Raw genomic sequence first — 27664 nt, 5'->3', positions numbered from 1 at the left:
TTTTGTTTAATCTAAATGGCATCGTTTATGTAAGTTTTTGCTTGACTGATATTAAAAGAAGGAATGTGGTGAGTGTGATCTCTTTTCCCTTTAATATTCTATGTGGCAAACAAAGTGTTGACTGAAGTGATAAGAAAGTAAAAGGAATTACGAGATTTGAAGGGTCTCCAATTACTGATATCTTTATACTTTAGTCTTATTCATTTCTGGAAATAATTTGAAATTCTTTAATTTTTATTTTATGTACCTATCCATTTTCTATTAGCTAATGAATAATTATGAGCTCCAAGCCCTTTGCCTCACATTGATTAGTACTTGCATTGTCAAACTTTAGAAGGAATTTTTACCACCATGCCAAAGGTGGTCTTGTCACAAGAATATCTTCCTTTGTTTTCTTTTTACGAGGTAAAAGAAGCCCCACTTGGGAGGGGGGGGGGGGGGGGAATGTGGCTTAGGTGTCATGTCTTGTACTTTGTCTTTGTTTCCAATTGCTTTGTATATCCTAATTAGCCCGTTGAATGTTCGGCCATTTGAGGATTATTTATTGATTAAATTTTAGTCATCTTATCTTCAAGCATGTAAAACTAATTACCCTTTTTTTCTTTCAGTACAATTTCCCAAGAACTTTGGAGGCTTTGATCCTTCATTTGCTTTCACTAATGGGGGCAGAAGTCCTTACACGGAAATTTGATGAGATGGATCAACAGATCACTGAGGAAGATAGGTACTTGCTAATTTCACATTCTTTACATAAGTTTTGTGAAAGAATAATGCATTTACATTTTGGTTTTTAATTTTGTCATTCAACACCATGTGTCAGGAACAAGTTCTACCGGGTTTTCTATGGTGCATTTGATGATCAATTTAATGCAATGGATGCAATTCTGAATGGAAAAGAGTCATTTGCACTCCAGGTAATGCTGTGCTCTCGTCAAATGTGTTTTTTTTGGAACTCAATGTTTGTCATATCTTCAGTCTGTGGATGTACGCAACATCCATTTTTGCTGTGTTGGGTGGGGGTTGAGTGAAGAAATAGGATATAGTGTAGTTCATCTTCACCAGTGAGCTCTAGTTCATATGTTACTCCCTCCCTTGTAACTGCAAGGTGGTAGAAGGGATTGAGGATTCAAGACCCACTCAATGCATGTGTAAACTAGTCGAAAAAGAAAGAAAAAATAATGTGGCTCTTCTTCCATGTCAAGACTATGAATAATCTCTTTGATCAATAAAATTTTTACTTATCTATCAAAAAAATAATAATCTCTTCGGTTTGAATAGTGTGTTTTAAAAAGAAAAAAACTAGCAGATCAGCCATCATTACGAATTGCTATGATATGCCTTTTAGAGTTGCATGAAACAATGAAAAATGGTCTTCAATGTTGATCATATTCATTCATTGGATTTCATTCCCCTGATTGGCCTGTTTTTGCAAGGAATAGTTACTGAGCAAGATCTCACCTGAACTTCTTTTTGGAAAATTTTAAATTTAATTTACAGAGATGCCATGGAATGCTTTTGTGGATTAGGATCCTTCCATTTGATAATGTTGTCATTGTGGTTTTTCATTGTTTTAAAATATGAAATGCCCTTGCACCATGAACATCTACTATGTTTCTTACAGTAGCTTGTCCCAACAAATGACAAAGCTGTATCGTGGTGGGAATCTGGTGGTAGTCAGGGTTCACTTGTATTAGCCAGTGCACAGAATAAATGAAGGTTAAGATGTTTATAGTTTTGGTGGCTGGTTTCCCTGGAACAGAGGCCCCTTACTTTATTGAGTTCATCTAATCATGAAAAGTACTGGCTAATGCTTGTCTATCATTAGTTCCATGAATAGAGATAAATAAATAAATAAATAAAAATAGTTCATTGTATGGTATCTTGTGAAGAATTCAATATCAATTTTTTTTAATCAGAATTTTGCCTGGTGGATTTGGTTGATTCTGTCATGGCATATAATATTTTGACTATATAAGTCTCAATCTATCACCGTGCCCTCTCTTCATTTTTTCTCTTTTACATTTTCCCAATTACCATATCATCATCTTGGTAGACATGCTTGTATATTGGCTTACCTGCAAACATATAACTATAATTCTAGTTCCATATGTTGAGCAGTGAGCAACAATACAGAACGTGCAAATTGCCTAGAATGTCATTCAACTTTGCCCTTGAATAGGTTAACTTCTATCCAAAAATTTGAAACCTAACTACAGTGCATTCTTGGTAAATTTTCGTTTTTGTTGTTTTATGTTGCACGCATTCGATAATGTTTTGAATAAATACGTGGGAGTAAACTTGGACGGACCTAAACTAGGGTTTTAATGGCACTTTGGAATAACTGGTCCCTGCAGTATCTCTATAGAGAAGAGTACTCATTCATGTTCACAGCAGAAACTTTTGCCCCAGTTGTCCTGACAACTGTGCATCACACTATCCAAAAGTTGGTCCAATATGCTTAAGCAAAAACAGTCCAAAATACCTCAAAAGTTTGTATCATCCTTTGATGTGGCATAGTCCTACATAATTGTATGCTATATATCATAATCTTAGAAAAAGTAATAAATAAAAGCACATGTTAAAGTTTTAGGCTATAGAAATTAGAAAGCACTTGATTCAATTGTGTAGAGCCAACATGGGATAATCACAGGACACCTCAGGTGGAAAAAATGATGTTTGAGCATCTCCTAGGAAAAAAAAGGAATAGAATCAAAGGGTTAAAATCAACAGGTAAAACTAAGAAATTTTTTTTTCAAATAATAGAATTGAACTTACCATTCACCATTGAACTAGGTTGTAGAACTTGAGAAGTGGTTGCACCTTTGACTTCTTTCCTTTTCCTCTTTTTCAGCTGATTTTTTTATTCTAGCATTGGCTATCCTTTTCTTTCTCACAAGTGTCTGATCTATAAATGATTTATTACCAACTAAACATGGTTGCAAACCATCATCATACATAGGATCTTCTTGATGACATTCTTTGCCGACATCTTTTGCACTATTCATAGCCAACATCATCTTGTCAAGCTCCCACGACAACTTTCTTAGCTCAAGCTCATTCATAACAATTTTGGTCGTATAGTCAGTCAATGAAGCTTTCACAATAAGGTTGTGTCCCAAACGACATAAGTGACTCATGCGCAATGCACGAGCAAATTCCTCATTGTCCCCAGCCACATCAAGTACTTTTTTTGAAATTACGTTGTCATTATTTTCTCCATCATCATTGTCCCCAACCACATCAAGTACGTATCTTGACAAATCCATCACAATAGTCTAACACCAAATCATGAAAAAAGAGTATTGCAATTTGCATAAACAATCATAAATTGCTAGTCCTCAGCTATGAACACTCGCACACTCAAATGGGTTTTCGCACTCATTATCAAAATATCTTTTTTTTTTTTTTTTTTAGATAACTAAATCAGTAACCAGATATTTACAAAATTTTCTCAAAACTTCAAAAGAAAACAAATATAATCAAAAGTATGAACCAAGCCCTGCATGGAAAAAGTTTAGCAAGTTCATACATTAGTTTGTAGAAAACATATAATCATCTAATAAAAGAAAACAACATATTATTTTTAAAATCAGAAAATTACATATTCAAAATATAAAAAATAATAAGTTAACAAAATACATTGTGAGAAGCATTCAAATAGACACTAAGCTAAGAAGAAAGAATTGATGAGGCATTTGGCATTTAAGATTTACTTATTTGGAAAAGTTTAAAAAGAACCTGGAATGTTTATAAAACTGTACAGTGTGGATGACCAAAAGTCCAAAGTTTTACAAAACAAAAAAAGAAGAAAAAGGAAATAAGCCATTTCAGAAAGATTAGAGTGTTTACAGAGAGTGAAAATTGGAAAGGGAAATGGGAGAGAAAACTACCGGATAGTGGGGAGATTGACTGTTTCGTCGATAGGCTAGGCAGCAGCATCAATCGGGTTGAAAACTTGAAATTGAATGTGGGGGAGAGAGAAAAGAGAAATGGAACTGGGATTTGAGTCTTTTTTTTTTTTTTTTTGAGTCTTGACATTTGACAATTGAGAATATGAGATGATGAGAGGGAAAATTTGGTGGGGGTTGAATTCTTTTAGGGTTATAATGGTCCTTTTTGGTCACGGGGCTATTTCGGTATTTTTGTGCCCGTAGGTAGGGCAGTAAATGACTCAAGTTATTCATAAATAGCTCGGACTAGTTCGATAAAAAGTTCGTTAATGTTTATTTGCTTATAAACGAGTTAAACTTGACCTTTAATTTTAGACTTGTTTAATAAATGAGTCGAAGCCGAATTAAAAAAATTTGTTCATAAATACGCTTGTGAACATGGAGCTCGATAAAAAAGAAGTCAATTTTTTTGATTGATTTATGAGCTTGAAAAATAAACTCATATCTTACTAAGCTTATAATTAATTGGGAGTTAGGACCACATGTCTAAAGGCTTCATAGAATTTCGTCTATAGCCCTTCGACAAAAGTGAGCTAGATCTAAAGTTATAACTATTGTGCTTTTAATAAGTCCACCACACAGCAAATTTCACAAATTTTCTTTTTTTTTCATAATAATTGAGTTGGGAGGTTTTAATTGATGTCTAGTTAAAATAATGTCAATGATGATTTTATGTGAAAGTAATGTTGCAGGGTTCATAATTTATCATCTATAACATGTGAAAAAAGTTGTGAAGTTTGTTGTTTTTGTAATTTGTAGCATTGTTGAAGCTTAGCTAGTTAGCCATATAATTTATAGTTAAAAAAAAAAAAATAATAAAAAATTAGGACTACAACTTTTTGTGCTACAACTTCTCACAACTATAATATGACAAACTGTGAGTAATAAAGAAAAAATGGTTAGTAAAGAAAGAAAAGTAGGTGTATATGAAATTTACTCGAAGTAATTAGTCACAATTGCTAAAATGGTGTGCCCCTAAAATTACCGGACGTTACTTCTGTGCATGCAACCAGGTGTTCATGGCCAATCTTTCAACAACCATAAAATATTTGGGTCAACAAAGAAAACACCAGTACAATCCACATGCCTTGAGTCCAAAATGCAATTAAAAGCCCAATTTTCAACACACCAAACGAGATGGGCTTTTTAGAGTGTCTGGCCCAGCCTTAGAATTGACAAAGATCGTTTGGAGGTTCTTGTTAAATGGGCGGGCCTCAAACCCTTGATATAATTGTCATCCTCTCCCAATATGGTCCAAATCCACATAACAAGGCCATTGTAAAATTTAAGAGTTGTGGTTTGGACCTGGAAAGCAAGGGCCGACGCGAAGAGCAGTGGGCAACGCTACTACCTGCGCGTTGGTGCCGCATCGGATTTTTTTTTTTTTTTCATTTCCCGATTTAGCACTGACTCGGCCGATTCGCGCCAACTACATGAAACTTTGGCCTCTAAACAAGAAAATATTTTATCAATTAAACCAAAATTTAGTGCCAAAGATTGAAAAGAGATTTTTGGACTTCTTGTTTAAGAAATAAACAATGTTGCTAAACCCCATATCATATGAACAGCACAAAAAAATATTGGCACAGCTTCACTGAATTCTCATTACATTAGCAACGTATACCGTACCCCAAAGATACCTTATTTATCAATTTAACAAGTCATAGCAATCATCAGCTCTAGATTATGCCAGTCGCCTTCAAGAACTTGTGAGATCTAATTTGTGCTGTGCTGTGCTGACACGTGTGCATTCACCGATAGTTGCCAAACAAAGATTTAATGCAAAAGGTACAGTTTTCAAATTGTGATATATGGATTTTACAAGCCAATATAAACTTTGAATTCATACGTTCAAGTACCAGAAAAACCAAATTTCCTAAGCAATACATGATTCATCCATAAATTTCCCTACTGTCAACAATCAAATATGTTCATAAGGATTCCTCTACAGAAATGTCAAAAAGGCAAGCGCGTGTTTAACTTGTATATTTTACATACAGCTAACAAAATATACACCACAAATGAAAAGGAGAAAATCTATTATTGAGTACCATCATTAATTTGCAAGTCTTTAGACATCCAAGTTGCTAAAGCCAAAATTAAATGATTTGCACATTAAACCTATAAAATAGAGAATGAGCAAAAAAGTAAAAATCTATGGGCCAACAATTGAGAACCAAAATTCCCAGATGAGGTCACCAAGAATACATAGCAAACCCCAGTTATAAGTCTCGGTCATTCACTACTGAACACAAAAATTTGTTAAATTATGAGTTTATTGCCTCCAAGAGTTATTGAGCATCGAACTCTCCTTGCAAAAATTGGTCTTCACCAGCCTTGTTAATATGTAGGCTTCAAGGGAATGCTCATCTGCAGCGACCTAGAGGCACCCTTGTTGGAAATGGTTGGAAATTGCATGTAATAACCATGTTGGAAATTGCAACCATTGCCATAAACAGTTACACATTTGCTGAACATAGTACATAAACATTATCAAGAGAATATTTAGCATAGTGTAATACGTGTCCTTTATTCTTTCCCCTATGATTCATTCAAATTGAGATTTTTGTTAGCTAATTTTAAATGGACCATTTCTGCATAATACCCAGTCAAATCTAGTCAATTCTGATGGGTTTATGGCAACTCGGGTAACCTAGATGGGTTTATATAACTAGGTTGGATTTAAGAAATTTGTAAAATTATATTTATAAGTCCACTTTATTAACTTCTATACTGTTTAATGTGTTATAATATGGTAAATTAAAGGGGAGAGAACCTAAATAATTAAAAAAAATAAAATTACATTTCTCTGTCTATCTACCTACCTTCAAGACTATCCTTTCAATAGTGTAGTTTGTTATTGTGAAATCTTGATTTTGAATTATAATTTCTAGTTTAATTTAAGCATATGCCTATTTTTTTTTTAATTTACATATTTATGTTATAATTTCTTGAACTTATTTTTATGTATTATATAAATATATATATATATATATATATATATATTTATTTGGCCCTGCGATTCAACCAATAATCCATTGGTTGAACTAGTGACCTAGTCACCCAACTCATAGACTTGGTCAACATCCGGGCTAGATTTAATAACTTGGGAATTGAGTTGATGTTTTGTGAAAAGATGTAGTAATGTTTGACTAAGTTTTGGTTTTTTATTTTGGGTGAAAAGGGGTGGTTTGGAGAAGCTAGCTCTTGAATTTTTTTAAAAGTGGTTTAAGGGTTGATTTGGCAAAAAAAAAAAAAAAAATGTCAGCAATCCTATGTGTCACTTAACAGCAAAAACTAATTGACGGTAGGAATTGCTAATGGAACCAAACTTTAAGGTGTAAAATGCAAACAACCCCAAACTTCAGGGATGTACTTTGCAATTTACCCTTGGTTTTAATTCAAATTTGTAACTTAAATTACTTTTATACCCACTCATAACAACAACTAACAACCTGCCTCCTATGATTTATTGTAAAAGTGTTGTAAAAATATTGTGTACATAGCATTTTTCTAAGTAAAAATATGGTGAAAATGAAACCATCATTTACAACATTTTATTGTTTATTATTCATAATATTCACCTCAATATTAGGAAGAAATCTGTGTATGTACACTTAATAGGAAAAATTATAATATTTTCATAGTGGGCCACATTATTTGTCTACTATTCCATTAAAAACTCTCACTTGTTTAAAATTGCTTAATTAGAAAAAAAAAATTTAAAACAAAAACTAATTATTGACTTAACAATTTTAAACAAACGGAGGTTTTTTAGTAGAATGATGGACAAATGACATAATCCACTATGAAAACTATAATTTTTCGAGTAACAGGCCTACAAAATGATCACTTGGGGGTTCAAAATGAATAACTTGTAATTGTATGAAATAAATGAGTAGCAATTGAGAAGAACAAATTAAATGCAGCAATAAATAGAGATCATAGATGAATTGAATAAAAAAAAAGGGCTTGGCTGCTGAATATAAAAGAGATCTAGGAAATGAGATATAATATAAATGAGAGGATGAGGTTTGGACAATCATGTGGTTTTCATGAATTAAGGCGCCCTTCTCGCTACCTTTGCTACCAACTCTCACTTATATTACCCATTCTTCATGTATCTGGATATCACTTTAAATAAAACCAACATATATAATTATATATATACCATTTCAGACAATTAAGTCATTCATCCCATGTGCATTTTGGTCTAACATTAATTTTATTTCCCTTCTGTTTTTTTGGATTATATCTCTCAGATAAATGAGATAATGACCTATATCATTGTCTTACTCTCTATTCTCTACCAAGATTTGGCTGGGTCGTGTGTTAGGAGTGTAGTGGACCTAGTGGTTATATGAAGAAGCTTCAATGGTCAAATCTAGCATCAAAGTTAACCATTATATTGCTATAAGGCAAACAAACTTATTGGTAATGATCTTGAGATAAAATGACATTTCTTTGTAATTTCGATTGAAATAGACACCCAAGATTTGAATAGTCCCTCCCTCCCTACTTAAAATATAAGTTATTCATTTTGAACCAAACCCAAAAAATTAAACTAGTAAGATTTGAGTCTAATAATGTTATATCAAAATAAGATTCTTTCATTAACTAGAGTAACAAATTATGCACCTTCTTCTGGTGGACATCATTAACATGCAGTTAGTTATTTATTGTCACCCAAAAGAAGAAGAAGAAGAAAAAGCATAGCTTAATAAGATTTGATATTAAGAGTGAAATTTTAAGAAAAGAAAAAAAAAAATTCTTGTTATTATTATTATTATGATGATGATGATGGCAATGATGATGATGATGATGATGATGATTATTATTATTATTATTATTATTATTGTTTACAGAGAAGGCCATGGGACCTGGAGTCTATGTGTAGAGTTGTTCACATTGAGCACAGCTTTTATCAAGAAATAATTCTTTTTTAATTTTGCCATTACAACTATAATTCTCACATTTTTCCTTGTCTAGCTTTCTATGATCATTAAGCTTTCTTTCTCTTTCTGACACTTAGAATATGATTGCATTTTTTTTTCTACTCCACAATTGGAATTTTGGACATTACAGCCACACTACCTCTACCTTCCCTCAAGGGAAAAATGGCTTTACCCGCAACCCAATTCATATTTGTTGTGTATGTAATAAATTTAAAAGTGTAAAACTCAAGTTCTCTTTGGGTCATGCCTTAAAAAAAATTTCAATTGAATTTAATCATATGATTGTACTAACCAATGAACCAGATGGTTGAATTTAATATAGTTAAAAAAAATAATATTTCTTTTATTACATAGGTCAATACAACTATGTGATTGATTTCAGTTAGAAAATTTAAAGTGTAACACTTAAGAAATTTTCAAAATTGAAATTTACTTCTCAAGTGTATTTGCTCTCAGTAACTAAAATTTAACTTGGAAATTCTCTTCTAAATTTGGCTGGCACAGTGAAATTAACCTAAACAAAATGCAGTTTTTTTTTTTTTTTTTGAAGTTTTTCTCTCTTGGTAGTGGGTAGGGAAATGATTCAAATGAAGAAAGCAAGGAAGGCAAGGGGAAAGTTTTGTAATAAAAATGGGCCAGCCTTTAGCTGAGCATGTAAGTTGAAAATTGGGATAAAGAAGTTCAACTACCATGTTAGAGCATTCACAGCAGTGGATCTAAATTTTTAGCTTTTTAGCTATACAAAAAGTCACTTTATCTATTTTACCTTCTCACACTCTACAGCAGTAGAGCTATTTTATATTTTAACACAATAAAATAATATAAATACTATAATAAAATAATATTTCATTCAGCCACCACAACCACCACTAAACCCATAAAAATCACTTTACAATCACATCCCTACTGTGCCCATCAAAACCAGTGAAGAATAAAACAAAAACACAGGAAAAATCAACACAGCCAAACCAGTGAACCACAAACCCTCAGACACCACCACCACTCACTGTTGTGACAAGCCAACCCAGCCACCAACTCACAACCAATCCATGGCAAAACCCACCATCGATCTACCACCACAAACCCACAAAACCCATGTTCTTCACCAATCAGCACACCACCACTAATTACCAATCCAAACTGTCAAAAGCCAACACAAGCCAACTACAAACTCATCCACACCTGAACCCACCACAAAATCTAGCAACCCACGACCACGATCCACCCAAAGAGGGGAGGCACGGCAGCGATCTACCCATTGGCATAGTGGCAATCCATCCAGTGGCACGACGCGATCCATCACGGCATGACGGTGACCCATCAGCGGCAAGATGGCAATCCATCCAGCGGCACGATGGTGATCCTCGGTGTGACGGCGATCCATCCAACGGTGGCACGATGGCGATCCTTGGTGTGACGGAATCCCATCAGCTGCAAGACGGCAATGATTTACTTAAAGAGGCACGAGAGAGAGAAGCTAGAGAAGCTTAATGAAGATCGACGATGAAGATCGGCGAAGCAGAGAGTAGATGAGGGAGAGAAAAAAAAATGAGAAGGAAAGAGGAAGAAAGAAGAGAAGCCAGAGAGAGAGAGAGAAAAAGAAAGAAAGAAAAAATGTTTTTTTAATGGAAAAGGAGAGAGAAACTTAATAAAATAATACATATTTTTTTAACTCTCATGAACAGTGCACATCTATAGATAGATGTGCACTGTAACAATTGAGCTAAAAAAAATAGATATAGCTCCACTGCTGGGTGCTGATTTTAGGGGTTAAAGAGCTAAAATATAGCAATATAGCAATATAGCACCACTGTTGTGAGTCCCAACTTAAGATGATTTTACCTTGTCCTTTTTTTGGGTCCCAACTTAAGATGACTCTCATGGTCTCACATCTCAAAGTTTGGATTGGACTGAATTTTAAGACAATAGCTCTCATAAAGTGATGACACCTCGATTAGCCCATTGAGTTTTAATTAAATGGGACCTGATCCAAACCCATGCATCCCATAAGACACACAATGTTCTCAAACTTTTTTAGCCTCATTTCTCAATATTATCTATCTGAAGATCTAAAGATTTAGATAGAGATAAAATATTTAACAAAGTAAGGCTTTCTCATCAGAACAAATTGGAGGTAAATACAAGAGGATTTGTGGAATATAGTAATTTTTTTTGAGAGAGTTTGAACTTATAGTTTCCGTTTTTCATGACAAATTATAGCTTTTTATTATCAAACCAAGATACAAATCGGTTTTTGCTACATCTATAATATGTTTCCTTCTTTTTTTTTTTAAACAACTCCAAGTGTTTTTTATTATTAGACCAAGATACAAATCGGTTTTTGCTACATCTATAATGTGTTTCCTTCTTTTTTTTTTTTTTTTTTTTTTTTTTTTTTTTTTTTTTTTTTCTAAACAACTCCAAGTGTTTGCTAACCCACCAGAAGAAGGAAAAAAAAAAAAAAAAAAAGAGACTGAAATCTGGAACTTAAAGAATAAAATTAAAATGAAAAATTACAATATACTATTCATGCTTCATAATTCACAGCTATAAAACACTACTCATGGTTATAATTGCCAAACACTCAAAAAAAAAAAAAAAAACTTATAGCTAAAACACTATATTGTACTTGATTGCAAAAATATAGTACATATAAAGTGTCTATGTTGAGATGACACAATTTTAAGCACTATTAAAAACTTGGCATTAATATGTGCAATGATGAAAAACGGTTAAAACACCAATTAAAAAAAAATAAAAGAAAAGCTAAATATGAAATGGGTAATTTCTGTGAACAATATGGTTTGCCCCCTATTGCTCCTTCCAGGCAAAAAGGGAAAAAACATGATAAAAGTCACAAAAATTACAGCTATAAAAAACATAAAAAATACAAAACCAACTTTGTTAAACCTAATGATTTTTATGCTAAAAAGAAACATGTTAAACGAAGATCAAGTAAAGGTAAATGTTTTAATTGTGGAAAATCTGGACACTTTAGTAAAGAATGTAAACAAAAATCTGGTAAGTTAAAAAATAAGTTCAACATGTTAAACATTGATGATAAGAAGAAGAATTATTCAGAATCCTTGAATCAAACAATTCGTCTGATTCCTTGGAAGATGATTTTTCTTCTTCTTCTGATTCTTGCTATCAATTTGCTACTGATTCTTCTGATTCTCCTAATATTAAAATTGGTTGCCGTGATTCTTGTTGCAATGTTATTAAATCTGTTAAAACCCTCACTAAAAGTGAAGAGAATGAAAAATTAATAATTCAACTGATAAATCAAATTCAAAATCTTGAATTACAAAAAGAATATTTGGATAAGTTCAAGAAAAATTTGGTAAAAAATGAAACTGATAAAAAACTAAAATCAACTATAAGCTTTGAAGAAACTTTAGAAAGATTTAATAAAAAGAAATCCAAAGATTTAACTGTTAATGATTTACAACATGAAATCAATATTGTTAAACAACAGATAAGTAAATTAAAACATGATTTTAAAAATATTAAAAGTGATAACAATAATCTTAAACAAGAATTGATAATGTTAAAAGTTGATAAAAACCTTGGTAAACAACAATATGATGAATCTGATAGTGAATATGATGAGCACAAAGATGAAGCTGAATCTAGTCAACAAGCTCTTCTTTCTGATAAAGGTATTCTTGATACTTTCACCGATTCTCAACTTGCTCTTGTTAATAAAATACTTCATCCAAAATGGTTTACAAAAGTTAAAATTGTTGTGTCTCCTGATTATCATTTCACTGTTATTGCTATGATTGATTCTAGTGCAGATATGAATTGTATCCAAGAAGGACTAATTCCTTTAAAATATTTTGAAAAATCTACTGAAAGATTGGTTTCTGCTAATGGTTCTCAGATGAAAATTAAGTATGAATTGAATAATGCTCATGTGTGCCATGATAATGTCTGTTTCAAAATTCCTTCTGTTCTTGTTAAAAACATGACTGACAAAATGATTTTTGGTTTGCCTTTTATAAATGCTTTGTATCCTTTTCTTGTGGAACATGATGGAATTACTACTGATCCTTTTGGACAGAAAGTAAAGTTCAAATTTGCTTCAAAATTTGAAATTGACACTATTGCTACTTCAAACATGATTCATGCTAAATTTAAACATCTTAAATTTCTTCAGCAAGAAGTTAGATACAAGAAAATTGCTAACCAAATTTCTGATAAGTTGTTGCAATCCAAAATTGATAATTTTCAAAAAATGCTGATTGATGATGTTTGCTCAGATGTTCCTAATGCTTTCTAGCACAGAAAGAAACATATTGTTGACTTGTCATATGTTAAAGATTTTGATGAGAAAAATATTCCCACTAAAGCTTGTCCTATTCAAATGAATGCTGAAACTGTTGAATTTTGCAAAAAAGAAATCCATGATTTGTTGCAGAAAAAATTGATTAGGAATAGCAAGTCCCCCTGGTCTTGTTCAGCTTTTTTATGTCCAGAAAAATGCTGAGATTGAAAGAGGAACCCCAAGATTAGTGGTTAACTACAAACCCTTGAATAAGGTCTTAGAGTGGATTAGGTATCCTATTCCTAATAAGAATGACCTGGTCCATAGGCTAAGTGAAGCTGTGGTATTCTCCAAGTTTGACATGAAATCTGGGTTCTGGCAAATTTAGATTAGTGAGAATGATAGGTACAAAACTGCTTTTACCACTCCATTTGGACATTATGAGTGGAATGTTATGCCGTTTGGGCTTAAGAATGCCCCTAGTGAGTTTCAAAATATCATGAATGATATTTTTAATTCCTTCGGTCATTTTACCATTGTTTATATTGATGATGCTCTTGTCTACTCTAACTCTATTGATGAACATTGGAAACATTTGTATTCATTTCTAGATACTATTAAAAGAAATGGTCTTGTTGTCTTTGCCAAGAAAATCAAATTGTTTCAAACCAAAGTCCGTTTGCTTGGCTATGACATCTCTGAAGGACAGATTCGTCCTATAGATAGAGCCATCCAATTTGCTGATAAATTTCCTGATATCATTGATAAAACACAGCTCCAAAGATTTCTTGGGTCACTTAACTATGTTGCGGATTTCTACAAGGATATGAGGAAACAATGTAAACCCTTGTTTGACCAGTCAAAAACTAATCCTCTTCCTTGGTCTGATGTTCATACTTCCCTTGTTAAACAAATCAAATCTCATGTGAAGATATTGCCTTGTCTTGGTATTCCCACTGTTGGTGCTTTCAAAATAGTTGAAACTGATGCCTCTGACATTGGTTATGGTGGTATTCTGAAACAGAGAGTTTCTCCTGGGTCACCAGAACAAATTGTTCGTTTCTATTCTAGTATTTGGAACAATGCACAGTTAAATTATAGTACTATTAAAAAAGAAATTTTATCTATAGTATTATGTATTTCAAAATTTCAAAGTGATTTATTAAACCAAAATTTTTTGTTACGTATTGAATATATTAAAGGATCTCAAAATGCTATCCCTGATTTCCTTACTCGTGAATTTTTGTAGTGTGACAATGGCAAGTAGACGGTCGAAAGACAAGACACCTACCACTGCTAATCCAATTGTTAAAAAAGAACTTGTTTCCTCTTTGGACATTATTAACCGTTTCACTCCCCAAGGTACTATTCCAAAGCCTAATTATTCCTTTGTTTTAGCCTCCCACCTTATGCTCTAATCACTGTTAACCAACCTGTTAAAACTATTTACCCTAACGCTTCCAATGCTTCCTAATATGTTAAAAAACAATCTATCCAAAACCTGTTTCCATAGAGCCAAATAAGGCCTCCATTACTAACCCTTTTAGGCTTGCTACTAGTTATTTCCCTCCACAATTTCACTGGATTCCTGAGCACGGCCAAAAGACTATGCAATACTATCCTGACATCCTACGTCATGAGAATTCGATCACTATCAAAGCCATACGTGACAAGGCTAATAGTGATAAGATTATTTATCACAATGTTTACTTAAACCACATTATTTATGAAGAAATGTGAGGCCCCAACCCTGCTACCACAAAATATTGCCAAAATCTCCTATTCCCTCCTCATATCATGATTATATTACTGCCTGGTTCAAGTTCATGCTCCACCAAAATGAAAATATGTCTCACTCATGGTTTGTTAACTTTGATAAGGATTTTGACTCCGAATTCCCCCTCTGGTTCATCCGCTGGTGGTCTTAGTTTGGTTCAATTGTTGAAATATTCCCTACGCCATTGAAGGATGTTTTCCAAAATTTTACATTAAGATTCAGAATTGATGCTCATGGAGCTAAGTTCACTCCCCTGCTTCATTTTATTAAGAAATATAAGGTTCCTTGGATTCTAAAATGGCAGTATGTTAAAGAAGGTGACGTTCTAGCTCGCTTTTGGTATGTTAAATGGTGGGATAAGTTTTCTCACACCCAATCCATTATTAACAATGTTACCAGAGATTTCCCTTCCCCAAGTGCTTCCCCAATAAGAATCACTACCCCAGTGTAGAAAGCTGTGGCTGATGCACCTGTTTCCTCATCTACTAAAAATGTTAAACCACCTATTAAGCCCAAAAAGAAGGGTTCTCCTTTGGATGCAATTCGTAAAGACCCTGATGCTTTGTATGCTCTACTCACCAAGATGATTAAGGAAGATGAAGCTACTAATTCAGATGATGAACGGTCCTCTCAAGCCTCTGTTACAAAAGACCCTTACTACCCCTACAATCAAGAGTGGTTTGGTCATGATGAAGAGGATGCTGATGACTTAGCAAAAGATTGATTGGAAGTTTGATTCCCCTATTTGTCTGGCTTGCATAATGACCAAAAATGTTACAATGTTTACTTTCTGGTCAAATTCTACTATTGTTTTCCACCTATGATGATGAAGATTCTCCATGTTTCCTGCTAAAAAGAAGATAAAGATTCTCCAGGTTTCCTGTTGAAAAGAAGATTCTCCCTGATTCCAAGGCTTTTAGTCACACAGAAAATCGCTTTGGCAAGCTTTTACTGTTCACTATTTACTTTTACTACTTGTTGAACTATTCACTCAGATATTTTGCCTATTTAAGGGGGGTTGTCCCTTGGAAGTTTTTCACTATAGATTTCTCTTCCCTTAGAACTCCTTCCCTTAGGAAGCCTTCTTAGAAAGAGAATTCACCCTACTTCTACTACTACCTTGTTCACTACAAACTTTGTAACCCTACAAACCTTGTAACTAGGACTAGTTCAAGCTTTGTAACTATTAACTTGTACTGTTAAGATCTTGTATTCACTACTACCGTAAGTGTTTATCCTACTTTCAATAAGAAGTATTTTCAGTTTTATGTTCATTATTCTATTTGTTGTTACCGCCACCTTGGACGGATTACCGCCATAACGGACGGCTCTAAATTGCTTTCATTTACTTTGAATTATTTTCATATATACCTGGTTGGTTCTATCACCTTATTATTGTTCTTACTTTCAAGTTATTTATTTTCAACTTACGTACATTATTTTCATTACAATATTACTGTGTTTCCGTCTCTTCCCTTCAGCATTGTGTCCCCTTCCCCCTTTATGGTATTAGAGCCACTCTTTTCTGGCCGGTGATAGTGTTGTTGTGTTTTCTGTCTCTCTGTCTGTGTCTACCTGAAACTTTGATATTCCGAAACTTTGATGCTAAAATTCAAGTTCCAAAAATGATTCAATGACAAGATGTTAAACTTCCTAATGATTAGTTGTTGGAACAAGAATCCCCTCCTACTAAACCTGTTTTTGATGAACTAGATCTCACTCATATTCAACAATATTTTGATGGTACTATTAAAATAAGTTTTCAAAACAATCTACCTTTGAGGATCAACGAAAGAAGAGACGGAAGCATAGTAATATTGTAATGAAAATAATGTACGTAACTTGAAAATAAATAACTTGAAAGTAAGAACAATTATAAGGTGGTAGAACTAGCCAAGTATATATGAAAATAACTCAAAGTAAATGAAAGCAATTTAGAACCGTCCGTTATGGCGGTAATCCATCCAAGGTGGCAGTAACAACAAATAGAATAATGAACATAAAACTGAAAATACTTCTTATTGAAAGTAGGATAAACACGTACGGTAGTAGTGAATACAAGATCTCAACAGTACAAGCTAACAGTTACAAAACTTGAACTAGTCCTAGTTACAACGTTTGTAGAGTTACAAAGTTTGTAGTGAACAAGGTAGTAGTAGAAGTAGGGTGAATTCTCTTTCTAAGAAGGCTTCCTAAGGGAAGGAGTTCTAAGGGAAGAGAAATTTGTAGTGAAAAACTTCCAAGGGACAATCCCCCTTAAATAGGCAAAATATATGAGTGAATAGTTCAACAAGTAGTAAAAGTAAATAGTGAACAGTAAAAGCTTGCCAAAGCGATTTTTGGTGTGACTAAAAGCCTTGGAATCAGGGAGAATCTTCTTTTCTGCAGGAAACCTGGAGAATCTTTATCTTCTTTTTAGCAGGAAACATGGAGAATCTTCATCATCACAGGTGGAAAACAATAGTAGAATTTGATCAGAAAGTAAACATTGTAACATTTTTGGTCATTATGCAGGCCAGACAAATAGGGGAATCAAACTTCCAATCAATCTTTTGCTAAGTCATCAGCATCCTCTTCATCATGACCAAACCACTCTTGATTGTAGGGGTAGTAAGGGTCTTTTGTAACAGAGGCTTGAGAGGACTGTTCATCATCTGAATTAGCAGCTTCATCTTCCTTAATCATCTTGGTGAGCAGAGCATACAAAGCATCAGGGTCTTTACGGATTGCATCCAAAGGAGAACCCTTCTAAGTGGTTTAACATTTTTAGTAGATAAGGAAGCAGGTGCATCAGCCACAGCTTTTTGCACTGGGGTAGTGATTCTTATTGGGGAAGCACTTGGGGAAGGGAAATCTCTGGTAAAATTGTGAATAATGGATTGGGTGTGAGAAAACTTATCCCACCATTTAACATACCAATAGCGAGCTAGAACGTCACCTTCTTTAACATACTACAATTTTAGAATCCAAGGAACCTTATATTTCTTAATAAAATGAAGCAGGGGAGTGAACTTAGCTTCATGAGCATCAATTCTGAATCTTAATGTAAAATTTTGGAAAACATCCTTCAATGGCATAAGGAATATTTCAACAATTGAACCAAACTGAGACCACCAGCGGATGAACCAGAGGGGGAATTCAGAGTCAAAATCCTTAACAAAGTTAACAAACCATGAGTGAGATATATTTCATTTTGGTGAGCATGAACCTGAACCAGGCAGTAATATAATCATGATATGAGTAAGGAATAGGTGATTTTGGCAATATTCTTGTAGCGGCAGGGTTGGGGCCCCACATTTCTTCAGAAATAATGTGGTTTAAGTAAACACTGTGATAAATAATCTTATCACTATTAGCCTTGTCACGTATGGCTTTGATAGTGATCGAATTCTCATGACGTAGGATGTCAGAATAGTATTGCACAGTCTTTTGGCCGTGCTCAGGAATCCAGTGAAATTGTGGAGGGAAATAACTAGTAGCAAGCCTAAAAGGGTTAGTAATGGAGGCCTTATTTGGCTCTATGGAAACAGGTTTTGGATAGATTGTTTTTTAACATATTGGGAAGCATTGGAAGCATTAGGGTAAACAATTTTAACAGGTTGGTTAACAATGAATAGAGCATAAGGATCATATGGGGAGGCTAAAACAGAGGAATAATTAGGCTTTGGAATAGTACCTAGGGGAGTGAAACGGTTAACAATGTCCAAAGAGGAAACAGGTTCTTTTTTAACAATTGGATTAGCAGTGGTAGGTGTCTTGTCTTTCGACCATCTACTTGCCATTGTGACACTACAGAAATTCACGGGTAAGGAAATTAGGGATAGCATTTTGAGATCCTTTAATATATTCAATGTCAAAATCGAAAACACTCAAAATAGTTTGCCATTTAGCAAAAATATGTTTTGAAGCAATATTTTCAACATCTTTTTCAATAACATATTTGGCACTTTTGCAATCAATACGTATCAAAAACTTTTGGTTTAATAGATCACTTTGAAATTTTGAAATACATAATACTATAGATAAAATTTCTTTTTTAATAGTACTATAATTTAACTGTGCATTGTTCCAAATACTAGAATAGAAACGAACAATTTGTTTTGGTGACCCAGGAGAAACTCTCTGTTTTAGAATACCACCATAACCAATGTCAGAGGCATCAGTTTCAACTATTTTGAAAGCACCAACAGTGGGAATACCAAGACAAGGCAATGTCTTCACATAAGATTTGATTTGTTTAACAAGGGAAGTATGAACATTAGACCAAGGAGGAGGATTAGTTTTTAATCGGTCAAACTAGGGTTTACACTGTTTCTTCATATCCTTGTAGAAATCTGCAACATAGTTTAGTGACCTAAGAAATCTTTGGAGCTGTGTTTTATCAATGATAACATCAGGAAATTTATCAGTGAATTGGATGGCTCTATCTATAGGACGAATCTGTCCTTCAGAGATGTCATAGCGAAGGAAACAGACTTTGGTTTGAAACAATTTGATCTTCTTGGCAGAGACAACAAGACCATTTCTTTTAATAGTATCTAGAAACGAATACAAATGTTTCCAGTGTTCTTCAATAGAGTTAGAGTAGACAAGAACATCATCAATATAAACAATGGTAAAATGACTGAAGGAATTGAAAATATCATTCATGATATTTTGAAACTCACTAGGAGCATTCTTAAGCCCAAACGGCATAACATTCCACTCATAATGTCCAAATGGAGTGGTAAAAGCAGTTTTGTATCTATCATTCTCACTAATCTGAATTTGCCAGAACCCAAATTTCATGTAAAACTTCGAGAATACCACAGCTTCACTTAGCCTATGGACTAGGTCATTCTTATTGGGAATAGGAAACCTAATCCACTCTAAGACCTTATTCAAGGGTTTGTAGTTAATCACTAATCTTGGGGTTCCTCTTTCAATCTCAGCATTTTTCTGGACATAAAAAGCTGAACAAGTCCAGGGGGACTTGCTATTCCTAATCAATTTTTTCTGCAACAAATCATGGATTTCTTTTTTGCAAAATTCAACAGTTTCAGCATTCATTTGAATAGGACGAGCTTTAGTGGGAATATTTTTCTCATCAAAATCTTTAACATATCACAAGTCAACAATATGTTTCTTTCTGTGCCAGAAAGCATTAGGAACATCAGAGCAAACATCATCAATCAACATTTTTTGAAAATTATCAATTTTGGATTGCAACAACTTATCAGAAATTTGGTCAGCAATTTTCTTGTATCTAACTTCTTGCTGAAGAAATTTAAGATGTTTAAATTTAGAACGAATCATGTTTGAAGTAGCAATAGTGTCAATTTCAAATTTTGAAGCAAATTTGAACTTTATTTTATGTCCAAAAGAATCAATAGTAATTCCATCATGTTCCACAAGAAAAGGATACAAAGCATTTATAAAAGGCAAACCAAGAATCACTTTGTCAGTCATGTTTTTAACAAGAACAGAAGGAATCTTGAAATTAACATTATCATGACACACATGAGCATTATTCAATTCATACTTAATTTTCATCTGAGAACCATTAGCAGAAATCAATCTTTCAATAGATTTTTCAAAATATTTTGAAGGAATTAGTCCTTCTTGGATACAATTCATATCTGCACCAGAATTAATCATAGCAATAACAGTGAAATGATAAGCAGGAGAAACAACAATTTTAACTTTTGTAAACCATTTTGGAGGAAGTATTTTATTAACAAGAGCAAATTGAGAATCGGTGAAAGTATCAGGAATACCTTTATCAGAAAGAAGAGCCTGTTGACTAGATTCAGCTCCATCTTTGTGCTCATCATATTCACTATCAGATTGTTGTTTATCAAGGTTTTTATCAACTATTAACATTATCAGTTCTTGTTTAAGATTATTGTTATCACTTTTAATATTTTTAAAATCATGTTTTAATTCACTTATCTCTTGTTTAACAATATTGATTTCATGTTGTAAATCATTAACAGTTAAATCTTTGGATTTCTTTTTATTAAATCTTTCTAAAATTTCTTCAAAGCTTATAGTTGATTTTAGTTTTTTATCAGTTTCATTTTTTACCAAATTTTTCTTGAACTTATCCAAATATTCTTTTTGTAATTCAGGATTTTGAATTTGATTTATCAGTTGAATTATTAATTTTTCACTCTCTTCACTTCTAGTGAGGGTTTTAACAGATTTAATAACATTGCAACAAGAATCACGACAACCAATTTTAATATTAGGAGAATCAGAAGAATCAGTAGCAGATTGATAGCAAGAATCCGAAGAAGAAGAAAAATCATCTTCCAAGGAATCAGATGAATTGTTTGATTCAAGGATTCTGAATAATTCTTCTTGCTCTTTATCATCAATGTTTAACATGTTGAACTTATTTTTTAACTTACCAGGTTTTTGTTTGCATTCTTTATTAAAGTGTCCAGGTTTTCCACAATTAAAACATTTACCTTTACTTGATATTTGTTTAACATGTTTCTTTTTAGCATAAAAATCATTAGGTTTGATGAAGTGTGAATTCGTCAGTCAGAGAAGGCAGATGGAACCGATCTTCAGCTTGGGTGATAGTGTCCTCAAGGTGGTCACTGGTATGGTGCCTGCCACAAAGTCTCCGATGCCAAAGTCAATATCAGGAAGTTCATTCAGAAAGAATAATGTAATATGACAGAGCAAGAAATAGAACTGAGTATGTCTATGTACCTTGTGTTGGTAATGTGAGAGCTTTATATGTATGTTGCCTTGGATTCTGACCGTTGTGGTTAATAATGGGACGTTAATGCCTTTCTTAGTAACACGTCCTACTTAGTAATGTGGTTTTAATGTGCTTTCAACGGTTTGCATAGCTGTTGTTGTAACCGTCCGAGGTGTTACTGGCAGTATTGAATGGTCCTGATACCTTCGTCAGTGATGGAGGCATTTATTTCGGTCCGTCCATGAGGATGATCTTTTCTGTAATACTGGGTTCGTCAGTAGTTGATTTCGTCAGTCCCATCAACTGCCCCCGAATTCAGTGGTCGTCTTGACATGTCATGACGACCATGGAAGGTGAAAAGGTTTTTTTTTTTTTGGGAACTGTAAGCAACTCTTTGGGATTTCGCGCCGTATTAAATGCGTAGCGGCAGCTCTCCACAAGGAGTGGCCACGTGGCGCTTTTTAACTGGTGGAGTTAATGCTCTGCTTTGTGGGACTATTGGGCTTCCCACTGGTTTTCAATCGTTTTGAGTCTTGATTTTTTTTAAAACTTCTCCCCTTCCTATTTCTTTCACTTTTCTCAAAAAAACTTCCAATCATTGTTTCAAGCGATTTTTTTGAACTTTCATTCTTTAACTCTTCTTCAAACTAGTGTGCTGCGTATTGGTGCTTCGCCGTTTGTTAAGGTACATTTTTTCTTTCATGTTTTTACCTTTCCTTTTCATCTTATTACGATATAGCCTCTGATTCTCTTCTTCTTTTTCCTTTTGTTTGTCTTTGATTTCTTCGGGATTTAGCTTGTGTTGTTTCCCTTTGCCCTTTTTCTGTATTTCCATGGTTAATAGCTCTGAGGTTAGGATAGCTTGCCCATCAATTTCCTTTCTTTTTGCGCGCCTAGGAGGGTCTTTGGGTGTTTTCCCACATTTAGAGAATTTTGTCTTTGAGGGTAATTGTTTGAGTGTTGTATTGGCCGACTTGCTCCCTTTGCTTCGCCAATCGCTTAACTGATTCGAGGGTCTGGTGAGAAATAGAGAGGCGATATCTGAGGTTAGGTCTAGCGATCTCGAGACTGGGTTATCATCTAATGGTGACCCAGTGGATGGAGATACAGCTGTCTCTGCCTCTCGAGAGGTTAGGGCTTTTTATGCCCTCGGGGAGGTGTGCAGGCTGAATGCCGACACTGTGAATAGATTTAAGGATAGGTTTTAGTTTTCGAAGCAGGTTCGTGTTTGTCGACCTAATGACGAGGATAAGGCTTGCCACTTTTTCCCTGGTGAGGTATGCTTTTATGAGGCGGCCTTTACTTGTGGGCTTAGATTCCCCGTCCACTCGTTCTTGATGGAACTTTGGCCCATTTTGGTATTGCTCCCAGGCAGTTTATGCCAACTCATGGAGAATTGTGGTCAATTGTATGCAAATATGGTTGGCTGCTAACGGAGACATGATTAAGGTAGGTGAACTCACCTATCTATACCATTTGAAAGAGTCTAAAGAGTATGGAAACTATGAGTTATTCCCTTGGGAGAGAAGAACAAGGATTGTCAAAGGTTTACCTTTGTCCTTCAGGTATTGGAAATCAAGATTTGTCTTTGTGTCCTGGGATAATTTTGAAACTCAATCCAGCAGGGATTGGGGCGATATCCCGAGGTTGCTTCGTCGGTGGGGAACCCCGGCTTTAGGTGTGTTAGTATTTCTCCCCGTCGTTTTAGCTTTGTTATATTTGCTATTTATTGCTACTAACTCCTTTCCCTTTTGTTTTGCATAGTTAAGAGACAGCCTAAGCTTAAAAGTAGGCATAAGGAGCGTGTTGAAATCGCAATAGGATACGCACGGACGATTGAAAGTTGGGACGATCTGGTTGATCCATGGACCCTTGCCTTTTACAACCTTGGACCTGACCCGTCTCCTTACGTTCTGTGCAGTATTGGTATTAAAGGAAAGAAGAGTAAGTATTGACCTCGTCAGCACTGACTCTTCTTATGTACACTTGGATTTTCTTTTAACTATTTTTCTCTTGTAGAAATGACGACCAAGTTCAATAAGGATATGTACGCGAAAATGAGGTCCAAGAAAGATGAGCCGTTGTCAAACATTGGGAAGAAGATAGAGCGTGTTATCGGGAAGGGTCCTTCTGTCGCCCTCCTTGCCTCTGTCAATCCCATAGTTTTTGTTACCGAGACGATGAAGACGGGTTCTCCTGCCACCTCGGTTGAAGAGATCCCTACTCTAGGTTCCTAAAGGCCGCGCGTATCTGGTAAGGAGAAGGAGAAGGTTGATTCTTGATCGTCCACTATCTGGGATGACGAGAGATTGGCGGTGGACAGGGCTCATGAGGTCGTGACTGCGACGTACTTGAAAGCCCTCTCTGATGTGCCCCTCAACGAGGTTGCTTTTTGTCACGTCCATAGGCTCGTTCAGGTAAGGCGTTCACGTACCCCCTCTTTTTTTTTCATTTTTTTTTTAGGGTATTGACGACTTAAAACTTTTTTCCAGGTGTTGGGGGAATTCTTCACATCACCTCTGAGTATTTTACTCAAGAGGCTAAAATGGCATCCTTAACATCTAGAATGGAGGCCTTGGAAAAGGAGAATTCTGAGCTGAAGAAGAATCTCATTGTTTCTATGGACGAGGCCACCACTTTAAAGGTGAAGGTCAAGACTCTGGATGACGACCTCAAAGTCGAGCGTAAGTTGACCCTAGAGAGGGACGAGCAGCTTCTTAGTGCCAAGAAAAAGCTTAAAACTATTGCTGCCAGATCTGTTGAGGCCTTCCAAACAACTGACGAGTACAACACAATACTCTTTAGTTGGTACTTTAAAGGCTTCGAGCTTCTCAGGAGATATCTAGTTAAATATCACTACGGAGTTGACATGGAGAGCTTGGACCTAGAGGAGGTTGACAAAGAGATGGCAATGGACAAAGCTGCTCAATCCTCAGCTCCTGAAGGTGACGTCCTTGAGAATGCTACTGACGCTCCGGCTGGTGAAAATTCTGCTATTGATGCCTGATCTTGTTACTTAAAGGAAATTTCTTTTCATTTTTGTGGATGTTCGTCATGTTTTGGGCCCCTTTTTTTTTTGTAAATCTAATTTCAGAACAATTGCTTGTTATCTTGTTTTAAGAACAATATTTATGGCCCAGCGTTTATGGGTCTTTTTGGATATAACAACAATAGTAATTGCCCTTAATTTTTGGGCTTTAATTGAATTTGCTGCATACTTACTTGTTACTTGTATCAATGGTTGCGCACTTGTTATTTCATGATATGTTTGTGGGATTCGTCCATACTTTGTACTTAGCAAAAGGTTTTCAGTTGTGCCTTTCTTCTTCATCAATGATTTTGCTTCTTACTTAGTTGTTTTTCTGTAACCCGAACCCTTTCAAGGGGTCTCCTCAAGGGTTCTGGTGAACTGGTTGGGAGCCCAGATCCAGCCTTGGCTTTGTTGTAAGGTTCTTTGTCCCCTTCCCTTTGGATTTTTTTTTTTTTTTTTTGGGTTCGTCAATAACTTACATCTGTCAAGATGGAATCTTGTTGCTTGGCTATTTTACGACTTACACCCAATTAAGGGATCTTGTCGAGTTTGTCTGACTTCGTCGATAACTTACATTTGTCAAGGCGGAATCTTGTTACTTGGCTATTTTACGACTTACACCCATTTAAGGGATTTTGTCGTATTTGTTTGGCTTCGTCGGTAACTTACATCCGTCAAGGCGGAATCTTGTTACTTAGCCATTTTATGACTTATACTCATTTAAGGGACTTTGGATTCATCAGTAACTTATATCCGTCAAGGCGGAATCTTGTTACTTGGCCATTTTGTTTTGTACGGTTGACTAGACCTGCTTGCATAAAGACATTAGATGAATAATTCTTTTATTAATTTTAGGAATGAATATATTCATTTGTTACATCTATTGGTGGTACTTCTTTAAGTGCTCGATGTTCCATGGCCGAGGGAGTCTTTGTCCGTCTATGGTTTCCAGGTGATAACTGCCTTGCCTAGAGTAGTAGACGACTCGGTAAGGTCCTTTCCATGTGGGGCCAAGCTTTCCTTGAGCAGGGTCTTTAGTTGCTGTGGTAATCTTGTATAGAACGAGGTCGCCTATGTCAAGTCGTCCGAGTTTCACCCTCTTATTATAGTATTCGGCCATCTTCTGCTGGTACTTTGTCATTTTGCTGGAAGCTTTGTCTCTTACTTCGTCCAAATAGTCCAGGTTGAGTCGTAGTTTATCGTCATTGCCCTCTTCGTTGAACGTCACTCTCCTGATGCTTTTTACTACTACTTCGACTGGGATTACTGCTTCAGTGCCATAGGTAAGCCTGAAAGGGGTTTCACCTGTTGGGGTTCTCGCTGTGGTTCTATAAGCCCACAGGACATTAAGTAATTCTTCTGGCCACAGGACATTAGGTAATTCTTCTGGCCAGACACCTTTCGCATTGTCCAGCTTGGCTTTGATAATCTTAAGCCGTGTCTGATTCGTTACTTCCGTCTGTCCGTTTGCCTGGGGATGCCCTGGGGATGAGAACTGGTTCTTGATTCCTAAGTTTGAACAGAAATCTCTGAAGCCTTGGTTGTCGAATTGCCTCCCATTATCTAATATAATCGTCAATGGAATCCCGAACCTACAAATTATATTCTTCCACACAAAGCTCTGAATTCTTGCCTTGGCGATTATTGCTAGAATTTCTGCTTCGACCCACTTTGTAAAGTAGTCAATAGCAACTAGTAGGAATTTTACCTGACCTTTACCTTGGGCTAGTGGACCGACGATGTCGATTCCCCATCGTGTGAATGGCCACGGGGAGGCTATCGACGTTAGTTTCTCTGTTGGAAGCCGTTATACATTCTCGTATCGTTGGCACTTGTCGCACTTCTTGACGATCTCCACAGTGTCTACCTGCATAGTAGGCCAGAAATAACCTGTTTGTATTACCTTGTTTACCATGGACCTAGGGCCGGCGTGGTCGCTGCAAATTCCTCCGTGGATTTCTTCAAGTATGTACTTGGCTTCTTCTTTGTCAACACATTTCAAGTAAGGCATGGAGAAGCCTCTCTTGTATAAGGCGTCATTAAGGATCGTAAATCTGGCCGCCCTTTTCTTGATCTTTTTGGCTTTATTTATTTATTTTTTATTTTGAGGGAGGTGCCCGTCCTAGAGGAAGGAAACTATTGGCGTCATCCAGCTGTTTATGCTCTAGATTGTGAAAGTTGGGACTTCTTTAATGCTGAGGCGTTTCTGGACTTCCATTGCTAAGCCCTTGCTTATCCCCCCTTCTTCTAACGATGCTAGCTTCGAGATTTCGTCTGCCGCCATGTTCTGGCTTCTGGGGTTTTGAACAAACTCCACCTTATCGAACTCCTGAGTAAGAGGTTTCCTCAGCCTTAGGTATTTCTGCATTCTCTCCTCTTTTGCTTTGTACTCTCCCTTGATTTGCTCAATCACCAGTTTTGAATCGCTTTGGACTAATAGGTTCTTAGCCCCAAGCACCTTTCCGAGCCTCAACCCCGTCAATATTCCTTCATATTCAGCTTCATTGTTGGTAGCTGAAAATTTCAGTTGGACTTCGTATTTGAGCACTTCTCCATCCGGGGCGGTTATGACAACCCCTACTCCCCCCTGCTTTTGGGTTGACGAACTATCAATCTATATTGTCCATCATTCGGCTTCTTTGGTGAGACTGTCTTCATCCGGAAAGGTGAACTCGGCTATGAAGTCTGCCAAAGCTTGTGCCTTGATGGCTATTCTGGGATGGTACTCGATGTCAAATTGGCTCAGTTCAATTGCCCACTGGACCATTCTTCCGGTTGCTTCAGGTTTGTTCATGGATTTTTTAAGGGGTTAGTCCGTCATCACCAGGATAGGATTTGCCTGAAAATATTGCCTTAGTTTTCGTGAGGCTACTATTAACACGAACGTAATCTTTTCAATCCAGGGATACTTGGACTCAGCCCCTTGGAAAGCTTGGCTAATGTAGTAAACTGGGAGCTGTGTCTTGTCTTCTTCTCTAATCAGGGCT

The 27664-nt window shown here is 35.5% G+C and overlaps 1 pseudogene; it reads left to right on the top strand.

Moving 5' to 3' along the window:
- Positions 1–27664, top strand: part of LOC126714843 (lysine-specific demethylase JMJ31-like) — a 67229-nt pseudogene that overhangs the window by 6042 nt on the left and 33523 nt on the right.

The sequence above is a fragment of the Quercus robur genome, chromosome 1, assembly GCF_932294415.1.
Source record: "Quercus robur chromosome 1, dhQueRobu3.1, whole genome shotgun sequence".
In the NCBI taxonomy this organism is placed as follows: Eukaryota; Viridiplantae; Streptophyta; class Magnoliopsida; order Fagales; family Fagaceae; genus Quercus; species Quercus robur.
This window is presented reverse-complemented; position numbering and strand designations above follow the sequence as displayed.